This window comes from Triturus cristatus, chromosome 4_2, assembly GCF_964204655.1.
Source record: "Triturus cristatus chromosome 4_2, aTriCri1.1, whole genome shotgun sequence".
Taxonomy (NCBI): Eukaryota; Metazoa; Chordata; class Amphibia; order Caudata; family Salamandridae; genus Triturus; species Triturus cristatus.
The window spans coordinates 698886679-698902009 of NC_140586.1; the positions used below are offsets into that span (position 1 = coordinate 698886679).

At 48.2% G+C, this 15331-nt stretch overlaps 1 protein-coding gene across 4 annotated transcripts in view; it reads left to right on the top strand.

Annotated features, from left to right (window-relative positions):
* The window catches only part of USP24 (ubiquitin specific peptidase 24), a 2082369-nt gene that overhangs the window by 1283247 nt on the left and 783791 nt on the right, over window positions 1–15331 (top strand). The gene's annotated exons all lie outside the window — the stretch shown is intronic.

A 15331-nucleotide genomic window follows, 5' to 3' on the forward strand; every position in this document is an offset into this window, starting at 1 on the left:
AAGAAGAAAAACAAACTGCAAACATCCGGGCCCAACACCAGATGGCGATCTATGCAAAAGTGTATAGCTCTGCAGCTCTACATGCCAAGAACAGATGCATACTGGTAAGTAGCATAATATATATATATATATATATATATATATATATATATATATATATATATATATATATATATATATATATATATATATATATATATATATATATATATATATATATATATATATATATATATATATATATATATATATATATACTCTCACTCTCCCTCCTCCCCCTTTCCCCCCTCTCCCCCCCCCTCCCGTTGGTAGTTATAGTTAGAACCTTGTTTCTATTCAAAAAGCATTTATTCTTTTGCCAATATCTTTGGCGACTTTTGATGAATCTTCACGAAATTCTTAAAACTAAAGATTCACTCAGGTCAGCTCCTGTTTTGAAAGGTTTGGGTTGATTCGTCAAGCGGGAGGGGGCAAAAAACGTGTTTTCCCCATGTTAATTTCCATAGGAACTTTAGACAAAGCTACAGCCTGAACTGCTGAACGGAATTGCACCAAATTTGACAAAAAGGTAGGCCTTGGTCCAGAAAGTGTGCTTTTTTTAAATGGTGTAAATCCGTTCAGTAGTTGCTGAGAAATTCCAAAAATTGAAATATCGATATCTGAGCACTGAGGAGGGTACGCGAATCCTCCCAAGCAGAAGCTTAATTATGATTGGCTGCCAAAACTCCAAACCAGAATGTGTTGGCAGCCATCTTGTGACTCGGTAACCGAGTCACAAGAAAACAGTAGAAAAAACATTAAAAAAAAAAGAAAAGGGGGTAGGGTAGAAACACCCTGAGCCCCTAGGCCTGCTCAGGGGGTCCCACAAAGACCCCCAGGGCCCAAAAAAGCCTTTTTTTTCTTTTGTTTTTAATCTGCCAAATTTGCTCTGGGTGCGCGAATCAGGCCAAGAAATTTTAAAAAACGAAGCACAGACTCCCGCGCTTCGTTTTTTCGTTGTCTAGAAGTCTCCAGGTGGGCCAGGTCTCAGGGACAATGCCCAATCCCGCTGCCGTGGGGACCGCCACCTCCCCGGGGCTTTATTTAATTATGCGCGGGGGCACATGGCCCTCCCGCAGCCGCGGGGACCGCAACCTCCCCGGGGCTTTTTTAAATTGTGGGTGGGGTGCCTAACGGGGCCACCCGGAGACCACCGCCTCCCCGGTGTATTATGTAATTATGAGGGGGCCTTGTGTGCCCCCCAAGCTCCGGGGACCACCACCTGCTTAAATATTATTAAACAAAGTGTGGGGGGGCTCCTGCTCCTCCTCACACTGCCCCGGGGTCAACCACGTCACTGGGGCAAACTTTAAATTAAGGGTGGGGGTCCGTTGCGGACCCTCACCTCCCGGGGCTTTAAACAGTTGGGAAGGGGGCCCCCCTCCTGAAGCCCCTGATGGCCCCGGGGACCGCCACCCCCCAGGGCCGGCTCTGCAATGTCCCTGGGTGCCCACCCCGGGACATTGCTGTTTGCTATGGCAGGGCGGGAGCATGGCAACCGCCCTGCCATAGCAAGCACTGCTTTGCTTCTTGGAAGAGAGAGCAGGAATCCTGTTCTCGCTTCCAAGAAGCAAAGCAGAATTGCTTTTGGACAAGGGGCAGCTCCCCTTGCCCAAAAGCAATGCCGTCTCCTGCAGGAGGTGGGGAGCCGGCCGGGACCGTGGGGTCATTGTGGCTCCCCCCACGGTCCCAAACGCTGAGGCCAGGCCCCAGGTGATGGAGTCTCCGGGGCCAGAAGTGGCCCAGTGACTAGGGGGGCCAAGTAGGCCCTCTACCCTTTATTTTATTTTTATTTTTTACAAACAAAAAGGAAGGCTGGCCCTGGAGGATGGGCTCCCTGGGGCCATAAGTGGCCCAGGGAAGGGGGGCCACTCGCCCCCCCTCCCGTACGTAAAAAAATAAAAAAGATGCCAGGCCCCGGGGGTTGGGGTCCCCGGGGACAATAGTGGCCCAGGGAAGGGAGGCCACGCGGCCCCCTTCTGTTTTTTTAATTTAAAAAACAAATGCTCCATCCCTGGGGGATGGGGTCCCCAGGGCCCAAAAAATACTAAAAGAAGAGTGGCGACACAGCCCTCCTTCTAAAAATATATATTTTTTTAAATGAAAAGCCAGCATCTCGTCGGAGGCCCTGCCCCTTCACTGCACCACTCTGCAAACGGGCCCCCTGGAGCGTTCTAAGTTGGGACATTAAGTCCCTTTCATTCCTGAGGGTCCCCGGGGGCCAACTAGCCCACCAGGTACCTCCAGTAAGCACCACACAGTGGGATTGCTGAGAGGTGGTCTGAGGCCACGCCCCTTTTTTCACCACTGTACAAACAAGCCTCTTGGCGCACTGCTGGTGGTGCGATGAGGTCCTCTTGTGTCCTGAGGACCTCAGCACAAGTGGACTTCATCCCCCGAGCAGCAGTGCACCAGGAGCCGCGTTTGCAGAGTGGTGTAAAAAGGGGGGTGGCCTTTGAGCACTCTCAGCAAACCAGCTGTATGGGGCTTACTGGAGGTAACAGGAGGGCTAGTTTGCCTCTAGGGACCCTCAGGAGGAAAGGGGACTTAATTCCCCAACCAAGAGCGTGCCAGGAGGCGTGTTTGCAGAGTGGTGGAGAAAGGGGGCATGGTCTTTGTCCACCTCTCAGCAATCCCACTGTGTGGGGCTTACTGGAGATAAGAGGTAGGCTAGTTGGCCCCTAAGGACCCCCAGCAGCTAAGGGGATTTCAATCCCCATTCAAGAGCGCACCAGGGAGCGCGTTTGCAGAGTGGTGGGCAAAGGGGGTTGGCCTGCTATGAGAATTGAGCAATCCTGCTGTGTGGGACTTACTGGAGGTAATAGGAGGGGTAGTTGGCCCCCAAGGTTGTCCTTGGGGGGGGGGGGGGACCTAACCCTCTCGTTACCTCCAGTAAGTCCCACATAGTGTGACTGCTAAGATGTCTTCGGAGGCCTTGCCCCCTTTCTCCACCCTCTGCAATCGCGCCTCTTGGCAGACTACGGGATGGGGGATGAAGTCCACTTTACTCCTGAGTGACTTTGGGGGCCAAGAAGCCCTCCTGGTACCTCCTGTAAGTCCTACACAGGCGAATTCCTGAGCGCTGGTTGGAGGCCTTGCACCCTTTCACTTCCACTCTGCAAACGTGACTACTAGTTCAAGAAGCATTTGCAATGTAATAGGTTTCACATTTGCGAGAGTTAGAGGTATTGGAGTTGTAAATGTAAAAGTTTTTTGGTGTAGAGTAGATGTACGTTGTGTGTGGTGGAATTATGTGGTATGTTGTGCAGTGAAATTGTGTGAATAGAAAGTATGTGCTATTTAGTGTATAGAAATAATGTGGAGTGGGATTATGTGTTATGAAGAGTAATTATGTGGTATTGTAGTCTGTGTTGTGGAGTGGTAACCTCAGGTTTAGTCTTCCTCGTTTCCATAGAAGCTAATCTATAAACTCAATGAGACACAAAAAAAGAAGGAACCACTGAGGAGCACTTCTGGACCTAGTCGGAGGTATGAGCAGGGCCACTGGAATTATGTGACTGTTCGGCTGCACCAATTTTCACATAATTAAACATTTTCCGCATTTGCCAAATATTCCATCATCTGCTGCCTAATCTGGAGATTCGAACAAAAAAAGCTTTGTTTCTAGCTCAAATGGCTCAAATGTTCCCAAAAGCGCAGCTTCACGTGTTACAGCGTGGTGGAAGGCCCTTTGCAAAGCTGGAATGTTCACGTGTTACTTATTGCTAAATGTGGGTGTTAAATTGGTACCTCTTCTTTCTGTGCCTCTCATGACTTTCTGCATTTCTCTTGCATCTTTCTGTACCTTTCTTCCTCTTTCTACACCTCACGGTCTTCTTTCTGCACCTCACTGTCTTCTTTCTGCACTTCACTTGCCTCTTTCTGCACCTCTCTTGCCTCTTTCTGCACCTCTCTTGCCTCTTCAGCACCTCTGTTGCTTTTTTATGCAGATCTCTTGTCTTTCTGCTCCTTGCCTCTTTATATACCCAGTTTGCCTCTTTCTGCACCTCTCTTGCCTCTTTCTGCACTTATCTTTCTTCTTTGTACACCTCTCTTGCACTTTCTGTTCCTCTCTTGCCCCTCTGTGCATTTCTCTTGCCTGTTTCTGCACTTCCCTTGCCTCTTTTGTGTATCTCTGGCCTATTTCTGTACCTCACTTGCCTGTTTCTGCACCTCCCTCTCTTCCTTCTGCACCTCTCATGCCTCTTTCTGCACCTCACGTGCTATTTTCTGCTCTTCTTTTGCCTCTTTCTAAACCTCTCTATTCTTTCTGCACCTCTCTTGCCTCTTTCTGCACCTCTCTTGCCTCTTTCTGCACCTCTCTTGCCTCTTTCTGCACCTCTCTTGCCTCTTTCTGCACCTCTCTTGCCTCTTTCTGCACCTCTCTTGCCTCTTTCTGCACCTCTCTTGCCTCTTTCTGCACATCCCTTGCTTCTTTCTGCACCTCTTGCCTCTTTCTGCACCTCTCTTGCCTCTTTCTGCACATCCCTTGCTTCTTTCTGCATCTCTCTTGCCTCTTTCTGCACCTCTTGCCTCTGTCTATACACCTGTTCCCTCGTTCTGAACCCATTTTGCCTGTTTCTGCACCTCTCTTGCCTCTTTCTGCACCTCTCTTGCCTCTTTTTGCACCCTTGTTCCCTCTTTCTGCATCTTTCCTGCCTGTTTCTGCATCCCCCTTTCTGCTTTCTGTACCTCTCTTGCTTCTTTCTGCACTGTTCTCACCTCTTTCTGCACCCTTTGCGCCTCTTTCAGCACTTCTCTTGCTTCTTTCTACACCCCTCTTGCCTCTTTTTGCACCTCTGTTTTTCCTGCACCTCTCTTGCCGTTTTCTGCAGTTTTTCTTGCTTCTTTCTGAACCTCTTTTGCTTCTTTCTGCGCTTTTCTTGCCTAATTCTGTACCCCTCTTGCCTCTTTCTGCACCTCTGTTTCTTTCTGCACTGCTCTTCTTTCTGCATCTCTTATAGAGTTAGTTTTAATCCCCCTTTTATGTACCAGGGCCTTACAGGGGAGGTCATGCCATTCATGTGGGTACCCCAACCCATAGTGTACCCTAATGTATGTAGGTGTTTTCACTGTATTCAAAGTGTCTTGTGGCATAGCACTGGCTCGGGCCTGGTTAGTCAGTTATCACCAGTACCAGTCAGCAAAAAGTTGGGGGCACAGGATAACTTTGCAACAAGGCCTCTTTCTGCACATCTGTTGGTTCTTTCTGCATATATCTTGCTTCTTTCTGCACCTTTCTTCGTCTTTCTGGACTTCTGTTGCCTCTTTCTGCATTTCTCTTGCTTCTTTCTGCGCCTTTCTTCCTCTTTCTGCATATGTCCGACCTATGTAGGCATAGTTAGAAATTAGCATTTAAAAAACCTTTGAAATTCACCGAAAAAACAATAGGTTTCAGGGACGTTATAATTAGAAATTAGCATTTAAAAAACCTTAGAAATTCACTGAAAAAAAACACAGGTTTCACTGGGTGTATGGGTTCAAGAGTGCGTCTGTTAAGGGCTGTATGGTTGGGTGAGTGTGTGTATGGGTGTGTTGGTGAGTGTTTAGATGTCTCAGTGGTACATGTGTGAGTAACTACATTTGTGAAAGGCAGTATATTTGAGTGCTGGACTATATAAATGATTATGTGCGAGTGAGTGATTTTGAGAGTGGCTGTATGGGTGAGTGTGCTTGTGTCAGTGATTGTATAAGAGAGTAATTATGTGTTAGTATCTGAATGAATAAGTGAGGTGATGTGTGTATAATTGTTTAGGTGAGTAAATGGGAGTGTGATTGCTTCTTTGCATGACTGTGTGTGAGTAACTCCAAGGATGAGTGACTGTGTGTGTGTCTGTATTGGTGTATGAGTGCATATGATAGTGCTGTATTGATGAGTGACTGCATGTATGAGTGACTGTATGGGTGAATGAGTAAATGTGTGTGTCGACCTAGGAATCGGTGAGTGGGTATGTAGTAAATGATATTGGTGTGTGTTTGGTTTCAAAATTGATAATCTGTATTTTAGAGTGAATCAAATGTTATAGTAGGTCACGCGGAGGTGCATCAGATTATCACGTGGATGATTTCATCAGTGATGTCATTTGAGATGTCATCAGTGATGTCACTGACCATGTCATGAATGATGTAATATGTGACGTCATCAGCAGTGCATTGCGGGGGCGCGAGTTATAGTTACCTCAACTAACTATAACGGCCGAATTTCTCTGCTTTTGTACGACTGAAATGTCCAATTAACTATAACGTCCCTGAATCACCCACTCACACATCTACACACAAGGTCACACACCCCCCACCCACCCAGACAGACACTCAGGTATCCAGGCAGATACTCCGACAATCAATCAATAACCCATATAGACACTCATGAAGCTACTCTGCAACCAATGCAGCCACTTACACACCTACTGACAGGCTGATACAGACATTCACACAGTTTAGTCACTAACCCATGCATTCAGTAAGACACGTTTAATCACTCAATTATACAGTAAGTCACACACCTACTAAATCATCCACAGAGACACTCATACACCTGCTCATTCTCCAATACACCTTGGCATAATATGTGACATCAGCAGTGCATTGCGGGGGCGCGAGTTATAGTTACCTCAACTTACTATAACGGCCGAATTGCTCTGGTTTTATACGACTGAAATGTCCAACTAACTATAACATCCCTGAAACCTGTGGTTTTTTCAGTGAAAATATATATATTCATCTAGCAATGAAATGTATTGTTTGATAATGGGGCGATTATGCTCGGAGTATTTCGTCTGTTTCTAGCCTTTTTTTAAGAGTATATAACGGCATTTTAAAATGGCGTCCCTTAGATTGAGAAAGTCAGGTTTCCCTGCCGAAATGCGTCTCTCGCCTATGCGATGCTGGGGTGACCCACTACAATAAAGTTTTGTCTCAGATTTTACTCACCTCGAGTACGTGCCCTTTTTCTTGCTTGGAGTTGGATGGATGGAGTATTTTGGCAGCGTTGCGGTGACGCTGCGAGCACGTAACACCAGTCGTTTTGGGCCTCTGTCTTTCAATGTGAACGGAGTAGTGAGGCTGGAGGTCATGTCGGAGGCCCCCAGTGTGTACCCAGGGAGGAGTAATATGGCGGCGTGATTCGTGGAGGAGGTTGTGATTCTGGCGCGGGGGAAATCTTCTGCACTGGATACGCATCTTTCGGAACGGATCGATGACCCCACTCAACAGTCCTGTGACATTCTGATGACTGGGCACTGTAGGAGTAGCCACTCCAATACAGTTAAGTGGGTGGACAAGATTCATGTTTTTAGAGCCGTTGGGTCCCCTCGAAAAATGCATATCACAGCTGATGATCGTACTGCTTCCGTTGGCTCAGGATCCCATTTTCGCTCCCCTAATGCATGCTGGTCATGTTAGTTTTTGGCCAGCAGTGATGTACGGGCGCCATGCCTTCTGTTACCATCGAGGGACTTCCGTGTTGATGGCTAAAGTTGGACATTTGCGAGTTGTTGGGTAACGTTATGAGCCGTTTTGCATAATTTGGCGAGCATGTACGTACTGTTGAGTATTATATTTGCTGTAATTTAAATTATAGGATATTTCGGACACTGGCTCTCAATCGCGCTACTGCTTTGCATTTTTTCATCCCAAATTGTTGCAACATATTGGGCCGCAAAGAGACTGAATAATCAACTTTGTGTCATTCCAATGACACTAACTTCACTGGGAGGACATGTGACATGTATGCTTTGCATTATTTGTGATTGATTAATTGTGGCAAAGTGCATTTCAATATGGTTTTACACATGTATCATCTAGCAATGAAATGTATTGTTTGATAACGAGGCGATTATACTGCGCGTTTGAATCAGAGTATTTTGTCTGTGTCTAGCCTTTGTTAAGTGTATAAAATGGCATTTTAAAATGGCGTCCCTTAGATTGAGAAAGGCAGGTTTCCCTGCCGAAACGCGTCTCTCGTCAGTTGGATGGATGGACCACACACACACCACACACACACCACACACACACCACACACACACCACACACACACCACACACACACCACACACACACCACACACACACCACACACACACACCACACACACACACCCCACACACCACACCACACCACACACCACACCACACCACACACCACACCACACCACACACACCACACACACACCACACCACACACACCACACACACACCACACACACACCCCCCCCACCCCGAAGCTTTCTTCACGGAGGTCCCGGACAGGCTCCGGATGTCCAATATTATCACTACGCCAACTCCGTTTTTCAAAAAAAGAAATCCAGGCATGCTTCTTTAAATTTTATTAAGGCAAGGCCTCACCTTGCCTTAATAACATTTAAAAAAGCACTCCTGGGCATCCTGATATATATATATATATATATATATATATATATCTGTATATATATATATATATATATATATACAGAAGTTACTGTACAATAAAATGTGCCTAAGACGGGTACATACAAGCACAGGTGAAACAGTGGTGAGCTGGAAATTAGCCACTTGGCCCGTCTAAAAGAGAGAAAACCAGGTGAGCAACAGAAACAGCACTACTGACGGAACGGGTACGATTAGGCAGTCAAGACACAATTGAAAAGAAAACCGCAGTGGGGAAACAACCCCGCTAGAATAGAGAAATAAAGCCAACAATGGAGGACTGGAAAAAGGGTTGAGTTCCACAGGGCTAACACAGGGGAGGCCTGTTCAGATAACTTGTCCTCATCGTAAAAGAAAAATAATATTGGAAGACCAACGCCACAAGTGAAGGTCCAACCAAAGGGCCAGTGTAAAGAACTGAATTAACAGATGGAGAGGCAGTGCCCACAGCCTAACAAGTGGGGAGGCCAGAAGCAAAAGAAAGTCCTTGTGTTCATGGGACAACAAGTCACGGAACGATGCGAGTGTGGATCCTGACGACACCCAAGATCATACTTAGTATGATCATTAGTACAAGGGAAACAAACCCCCAAAGGGTTTGGAACTGCATCTGTGCTCACAAGAAGTAGAGGAAACACCCCGGAAAAGAATGCCAAGGGATCATATGAGCTAACCTACTGGAGGGGTGAGGAACCCATGTCCAAGAAGAACGGAAGATGAAATGTAGCCAATACGCCCCCTAAAGGGTAGGAGGCACATCTGAAGAACAGGCAGGCCAGTAACGAAACGTTAGGGTTGGTATCAGAGGTGTCATGGAAATATTTCCAATCAAATATTGAAGAAACCACAGCTTCATGTAAGGCAGAAGCCAAGTAAAAATAAGCCATACAGAGCATAGAAGAGATAGAGCAGCCAAATGGACCACCAATGCCAATATACGGACAAGGTATTTCTGCAAGGAACATAAGAGTGAAAAGAGAGCAGACAGGAGCTCATCCTGCACTGGATATAGCGAGAACTAGCACAAGAAGTGCTAATGGCTGAAGAAAGAAAGAAGGAACATCTTCCCTTGTGCCTTCTAGGAAAGAAGGGCACCAGACAGTGAAACAAAATAAACCCCTGGCCAGTGTGGAGAAACAATGGGGGGGTTAAGAAAAACCTCTGTGCATCATTGTAGGAAGGTGAATATCTGACTATGGTTACCCCTAACTTTTTGCATAGTGTCTAGCTGGATTTTCGACTTAGTTGGCCTGAGATCCTGCCATTCAGGGTCTCAGGCTGTCTGCTCTCTCTTTAAAATGGACTCCATGTACCCTAGGTACATACCCAATTGGTAAGGATCACCTTATTGGACCCTGTACAGTGTACCCTAGGTACCCAGGGCATAGGTGTACCCTAGGCCTACCAGGGGCTGCAGCATGTTTTATGCCACCCCTGGCCTGGCCTACCATTATGACACAACTGGCTGATCACTCAGCTGGGGCAAGGTCGTGTAATCACCCCTTGCTTAGGTGTAGTATTCCTATACCTACCTTATATATAGACACATGTGTACCTATCAGCCAGTCCTATGGCAGGCCTTAACAATCCTGGAGGCAGAGTGCTTGGTAACATGTGAGATGGTGCTCTAGCATGAGCTGAGCCTGTCTGCAGCTTTCGTAACCATATCCTTATAGCTGTTCTATGATATAGCCTACCATATACTCTTAAACGGTTATGGTAACTATGGTTTGGCTTTAACAAAACATGTCGTGTAAGGTGTCTAACACTTTGGAATAATACCCCCATACCATTTCTGGTGATGAGGATATTATTCCTCCCTTCTAGAGGGAGACACATGTTAAAATCCTACTTTGCTGTTTAATTCTCACCCAAGCCTCAGCATCACAAAATGGATGCTGCTGCCACAGACACGAGTCTGACCTCCTGCAGCTGGGAGCCCTCCCAGCCAGGGAGGCCTGGACAATAGGTTTCCTGCTTGGGGAGGTGCTAGCACCTCCCCAGACAGACTTTTGTGTATTGGGGCAGGGAGGGCTGAAAGGAATGAGACATGCCTGGGGCACACAAGGTGCTCCATGCATAGTCCAGTTCAAACCGGTGCTGGGGCACTCCAGCCCCAGCTCTGGCGCGAAACTGGACAAAGGAAAGGGGGTGTAGCCACCCCCCTTCCTGGTCCCACCCATAGGAGGGACCTTGCAGGTAGCCCAGCCCACTAGCCTAGTATATCAGTAGGTAGCTGAGCCCTGCAGGATTAGATTATCCTGAATCTGCAACTTGAACAGAAACTCTGGACCTTTGACATTCGACCTCAGGAAGAAGGCTGAAGAATCTCCCTTGTGGCCAAGGAGTGACCACCCTGGGCAACCAGGCACCATCCAGCGACCGCTGCTTGCTTTGCTACTGAATCCTGTGAGGGACGACTGCAGAGACTGACCAGCGCCGAGACTTCCAGACACCTCTGAACCAGATCCACATCTACAGCAAAGCTGAGACCTGTGGAGGCGACGAGGGACATTGGACCGGCGACTTGGGAAAAGTGGCTAGTAACTGACTAGCGCGACTTCTGAGGCTTCCTCGAGGCTGTGCTTGGGGAATTGAGAAGCCCCAATCCCGAGCACCATCTGCAAAGACGATCAGCTCCCCACACTTCACGTGTTCTGCGTGGGGCCCTTCTGCACCTGAGTTGCTCGACGTGTTGTCCGGTTTCTGGCCCGTTGGCTAGTAGCCTCTGCGACGACGAACCTTTGATTCTAACTTGCTAGTCCGGCTCCTCCAGACTGGCATCCGCTCCTCTGTGAAAGAGAAGCACCCCAGACCTTCCTGGTCTGCACCAGAAGCAAGTCCACCATCCTGCGTGGGTTCCGCTTGCCAAGGCTTGTTGGGTCCTAGCTCGACATCGACGCCGCCGACAGCAAGAGCCTTCGTGGGACAGCTCATCTCCTGGTCCTGGTCGTCCTCGACGCCTTCTGGTACCCGTGGCTGCTGCGACAAGCTTCACCTCTTCACCTGCATCTTCACGACATCGACAGGTTCCTTCCTGGTTCCTTCCTGGCTGGTGACCTAGACTCTGTCCCTTCTGCTTGCAGGTATCCTTCCTTCTTGATCCCATCCTTGGGATCCACCGGACACTCTTCACTGACTGCCTGTCAGCAACTTTCCTTCAGGCATCCATAGGAGTCAACGACGAAACCCGACGCAAGTTCACACCTATGCACCCGCAGCCCGTGGGCAAGGTAACTTGAGTACTCCTGTGCTCACAAGGGTATTCACTATCCTAGGGTCTAGTTTCCAGTCTCGACTAACTAGTTACTCCAGAAGTGTCCTAAAACTGTTAATTTCTAATAATTACTATTTCTATCGACTTTTACGCATTATGCGTGAGTGTTTTCACTCTGCACCTGAATCCCGTGGGCCTCCCACTTCCTAACCTTTGGTAGTATAGTGTAGCCCCAGCGATGGCCTAGGCCTATCCTGTGTTCGTGACAGTGGTTCTTATACCACTTACTTAGTATATGGTTTGCGTGGCCCCTAGGGCCTAACTGTATTACTTGCCTGTGTGACTTATGTATGCTTAAATAAGACTGTGTTGTACTTACCTCGAATCTCATAAAGAGTGCTGAGGGTATTTTGACTAGAATAAATACATTCTATTTTTATATATATCTGTTGTGGTGTCCTTTCATTTGGTATTCAATGGATTACAAATGGTATAACAGCTGGCTTCACATGCCATACAGAGTTTAGCCTAAGACTGCTCTTGTCCATGCTACCACTAGGATAGCTGGTCTATAAGGTTGACTTTACAACCAATCACCATAAGGGTTGTTTGGACTGATACAAGGTGTACACTAGAATTAGTGACATCATATATCAGGCCAACTTCTCACAATCATCATCCAACTTGCACTTGTGCATCAAAGCATGGCATGTGGAGTCCCCTATAAGAGGTACTATTATTGTCAGAAATATATGGAGGAATACCTGTTAGTCCTACAGACGAGATACCCTGTTGGACAGGGAACAAGACAACAGTGCATCCGCACAATACCATGAAAACACTCCAATCAGAACTTGGGGAGAAAGCAAGTTCAGTAATTAAGACGTGTCCTAATAAGCAACCAGGGACCACAACTTGTCATTGTCAGGGTAAGAATGCAAGAAAAGAAAATACCTGACGGGGCAGAGGTACCCCACTGGATGCCATTCGGGGATGGTGAGTGAAAAGAAGCCAACTGTCACCACCCCATAACAGTCCACACAGAAGGGGATGCAGGAGACCATTCCCAGCCAGACCAAGTACGGGTAGAAGAGGAGTATGGTCAGTCAGTCAATCAATCTCAATCAGGATTTATTAAGCTCTGCAAATTACCCGGTAAGATATCCAGGCGATTGCAGGTTCTGGAGGCTTATTTCAACAGCCATGTCTTTCAGGCCAATCAAAATTCAGGAAGTGAGGTGTTGGTACAGACGTGCATTGGGAGGCCGTTCCAGGTCTTTGCTGCGATGTAGGAGAAGGAGCGTCCTCCATTTCTGCTTCGGTAGATGTGTGGCGTAGTTTTCTTGACGGTTGGTGGAAGTTCAGGCGGTGGGTAATGTAGGCGGTGTCTTGGTTGGGGTACAGCCTTGTGTGCGTGGGTCAGCTGCTTGAATTCATAGCTCTTCTATACGGGGAGCCAGTGGAGTTTTCTGAGGTGGGGTGTGATGTGGGTTCGTCAGGGAAGGCCGAGGATGAGTCTGGTTGCAGCGTTCTGTATGTCTGAAGTCTCTGTAGGTGGTGTGCGATAATTCTTACGTAGAGAGCATTACCGAAGTCCAGTCGGCTGGTGATGAGGGCTTGTGTCATGGTGTGTCTCGTGAGTAGGGGTAAGATTTCGCTCCACTCCGACTATCCCGAAAACGGCATAAAGTGGAATCAGCTTAAGAGTCAAACAGATATTGACCCTCGAAAGGCATGTCCACCAAGGCAAACTGAACAGCCTAAGAGATGCCAGTGGTCCGGCAAAGAGCTACTGAAAGGACCATGGCCTGTCCCGACAGAATCTGTGGTATCCATGTCACAATGTATCAGTAATGTAGCCGTCTGACGGCCATCCTGGTCTCGCTGAGTTAGGGGGAGAGAAGACGCGAGACCGAATCCCACAGCACATGAGAAAAACGGCTCAAAACACAAGCCCTATTAAGGGACTGTAAAGCGGAGTTGGTAGTAGAAAAGCGATATCCACCAAAAGTTTCCAGATCTTTAAACTCCCTGTCTGGAGGGACACCGGGCACAGTGCCAATGTCGGGGGAGGCTACAGCTGCCTGAACCACAAAGCTGTGCGAAGGAGACCGACTGGAAAGGCATAGTGGGTCTCCAGGGGCAGGATGGTGTCTGAGCTATAGACCAGTCCATGGAAGCCCTTGAAACTGGTTTACCCTAAGTGCCCAACAGAATATCAGAGGTTTTCACTGAATGGAAGCGCTGGCTCTGCTCTCAGCTGGCCCTGCAGAAGCAAGTAGGGGGATCAATGGCCACCTCCACAGAACGAAGCTGCAGCCCCAGAACTACATCAACTCTCAGCAAAAGCTGAGCCAGAGTCCAAAGCGAAAAGAAGAGGAGAAGACTGGCCTGAGGATGGGAAAGAATCAAGGCCACTAGCATCACCAAGGTCAAACCCAACGAAACTCCTGGAGGAGGCTCATCATGTGATCACCCACATCACCAAAATACCTTTGTGCCAATGGAAAAATAGCAGGAAGCTCCTGCGAAAGCAGAGAAAGATAGCTTGAAGAGAACTGTTCACCGATGCCGTTCCCGAAGTCGACCGGCATTGAGAAGGCGGCACCTCAGCCTTAGGGAGGAGAGACAAAGTAGGGGCGATCGGTGATGGCCAAGTCGGTGCTGGCGGATCCAACACAGGCAGGAACCCTGAAAGGCTGTGCACCAGAACCAAGAATGGGTCAATCACTTATTCGGAAGGCCTCGCTGACCTCCTTGGGTGGTGCGGGGGTGGGGAGGTATGGAGTCAGTTAAGGCCTCACCGACCTCCTTGGGGCCGAGAATCACACCAGAGGCATGAAGGGAGAACTAGTATTCCCTCATCGGATCCTTAGTCGCCTGGGCACCGGGAAAACCCGGTAGGCACGGGATAGACACTGGCTCTGACTCCAAAATCAGAGGAATGGGAGGCGAGTCAGGGACATCGCACATATGCAGTAATGTTGGGAAAGGTCGCAGCGCCGACGACCTATGGTGTGACTTACCAGGTGACAGCGAGGACGAAGGTACTTCTGGAGCTGGCCCTCGAGTGGTCCTCAGAGGAAGAAGATGACCATGACCGACGAGGGGACATTGACCACCACACTGTTAACAGCTTCATCTTTGAGAGTGAAGGGCTTCTGGAGCTGGCCCTCGAGTGGTCCTCAGAGGAAGAAGATGACCGTGACCGACAACGGGCCATTGACCACCACACTGTTAACAGCTTCATGTTTGATATTGAAGGGCTTCTGGAGCTGGCCCTAGAGTGGTCCTCGGAGGAAGAAGAGGATCATGACCAACAAGTGGCCGCTGACCACTGCACCGCTAACGGCTTCATGTGGCGCTCCTGCAACGCTGACAACCGAAGTTGAAGACATGAGTCGCACCGTTCTGAGCCAGGGTTGCTCCTAGACACCACATGCAAATAGGACGAGGGTGTTGGGTCGACATCATAGTCCACAGGACCCGGAAGATTAAAAAACAAACATACTGTTTTGTCATGGTAGGCCAAATTGGCCAGAGGTACTGCTCTCCAGATCCGCATGGAAGTTCAGGAGGGAAGAAACTGACTTCAGCGGGTCAGGGGAGAGCTTATATGGACTCTGACAACATCACATCCGGTGGACAACATCGGTACGGAGTCGCTCAGTGCCC